This window comes from Clupea harengus, chromosome 16 (genome assembly GCF_900700415.2).
Source record: "Clupea harengus chromosome 16, Ch_v2.0.2, whole genome shotgun sequence".
Classification (NCBI taxonomy): domain Eukaryota; kingdom Metazoa; phylum Chordata; class Actinopteri; order Clupeiformes; family Clupeidae; genus Clupea; species Clupea harengus.
In genome coordinates, this window is record NC_045167.1 from 7,316,481 (window position 1) to 7,318,835 (window position 2,355).

Genomic DNA, 2,355 nt, shown 5'->3' on the forward strand with positions numbered 1-2,355 from the left:
GCCTGTATGATAAGCAAACAAACAACAAATAAATTGAGCAACACAATGTCCCTAGTCAAATATAAAAATATGAAACAAACTAATGGAGGGGGAGAAAGGTGAACATAAGAATGAAGGGAGAGAAAGGGGCCAGAGCAATAAACTGTGTTCAAGGGAGAGACAGAGAATGGTTACAGACGGGACAGGAAGGACATATGGAGGGAAGAGACAGAAAGGAGAGAGGGTGGTTGGCTGGTTGTTACAGTTTAGGGAGGGAGGTTAGTCAGTAGGTGTATAGCATGAGGGGTATGTTGGACAGTAAAGTAGGGAGGTTAAACAACTGGATTGACTAGTGTGTTAAATAAAACAAATATACTCACCAACAGTACACTTATGATGTTAATGTATCCACAGTAGGCTGGAGTGTGTGTGTGTGTGTGTGTTTGTGTGTGTGGGGTCTAGATGGTATCACGAGTGGTATGAACATATGTGTCTGAGAATGTGTGTGTGTGGTGAAGATGGTGTCACCAGTGGAGTGTGTGGGGGTGGGTGTGTGTGTGAACATATCCATAGTAGGCTGAAGTGTGTGTGTGTGTGTGTGTGTGTGTGTGTGTGTGTGTGTGTGTGTGTGTGTGTGTGTGTGTGTGTGTGTGTGTGTGTGTGTGTGTGTGGTATGTGTGTGAACATATCCACAGCAGACTGGAGTGTGCGAAACACTGGGTTTTTGGTTTATTCGGGCAAGTATGTGTGTGTTTGGGGGGGTTCAGCAGCAGGACTTGATGGTACTGAGCTGTTGTAGCACTCCGGTCCTGAGGAGACCCCACCATGGAGACCAGCTTGATGTGGTGTGGGGGGGGGGCAGGTCCAACAGCCTCTCACAGAACCCTTATCTAGTGTCTGAGAGGGAGGGGAGATGCACCATGAGAGCACTGACATACAGACAGTAAGGTTATAATCCTTGTTTTAAGGTAAGACGGACTTGACAGGATGATGGCTAATCTTGAGCACTGCTATGGGTCTGTCTGCATGCTGTCTGTGTCTGTGGTGTGGAGTTTGGACAGGAGACTGGGGCTCTGAATCTGACCATCAAAGATTTTTACGACAAACTGGGTCTTAACCTAACAACTGGGTGGCTGTTTTTTCCTCCCCTCTGAAAAGCAATCGATACCTCTGCAATTACGTGTAGAAACATTTAGACAGGTAATTATATCAACTTACTTCACATGTGACGTCTCTGGTTGAGTGTCTCCTGCTGAGCAGGAGAGTCCTGCCTGCGTCTGGTGCTGAGCCTTGATGACCAGGAAGGGGCACTTCACTGAGAGGACAGAAACATAGAGAGCAAAAGGTGAGTCCGGATGATGGCATCAGCGTGTGTTTGTGTTTGCATGTGTGTGTTTGAATTTTGCACATTTCTGATGTAGAAGAGGGTGTATGCTGTGCTGTCTGTCTCTTTGCGTTTGTGTGTGTGTGTGTACCTTTCTGGTGTAAAAAAGCAGGTAGGCAGTGCTGGCTCTCTCTCTGAGTACAGCCTCCTGAGTGGTGGGGGAGACTTCCTCATCATTAAGAGAGAGCCAGAGTCCCCCTTCCTCGGCACAGTCACTTGTGTAATGACCTGGAGGTGTCAGTCAACCACAGATCAGAAACCAACACACTCACACACCTCCCATATGTACCTGTGTGTGCTCCTTATAGAGTCTGTGTTTCTGTGATGTCCACACTCATACAAAAATATGGGTCTTATTTGCCTGTGTGTGTGTGTGTGTGTGTGTGTGTGTGTGTGTGTCTTACCGCAGTCCGCATTGGTCCCAATGTGGCTCAGCACACTCATTAGGGAGTAGGTGGAGCTGCCTCCCTCCTGACAGAAGAAACACAAGTGTCATTTATACATCATGGGGCTCATGTTGTTTACACACTATCACTATACAAAACACACATTACCATACTTACATTACAACCGTTCAGCACCACCATAGTGGAACACTCATAGTACAACACACATGAACACATTACTCATTTCACTACCCTCAATAACTCATGTAACCTTTTTCACATAAATGACTTCCACTTGAGCCAAACTAAGATCTCAGCCTAAGTGTCTCCCTGTGTGTCTCACCACCTTCTCTCTCTCTGTCCCTGCCTCTAGCTCCTGAGTGATGGAGGATGCTGGGTAAAAGGAAGGAAGGAGGGAACGATGACTCTCACTCTGACTAACGATTTTAAATTAATAGTTTACATGCAAAGATGCTAGTGTTTTTGAGAATCGATACATAAAACATAATATTGTGATTTCTTACACCCCTAATCAGCATGTGTGTTCTGTATGAATCAGACCCATAACCTTGGTGTTGTTGTTAGCAATGGTTCTGCGAGTTGAGG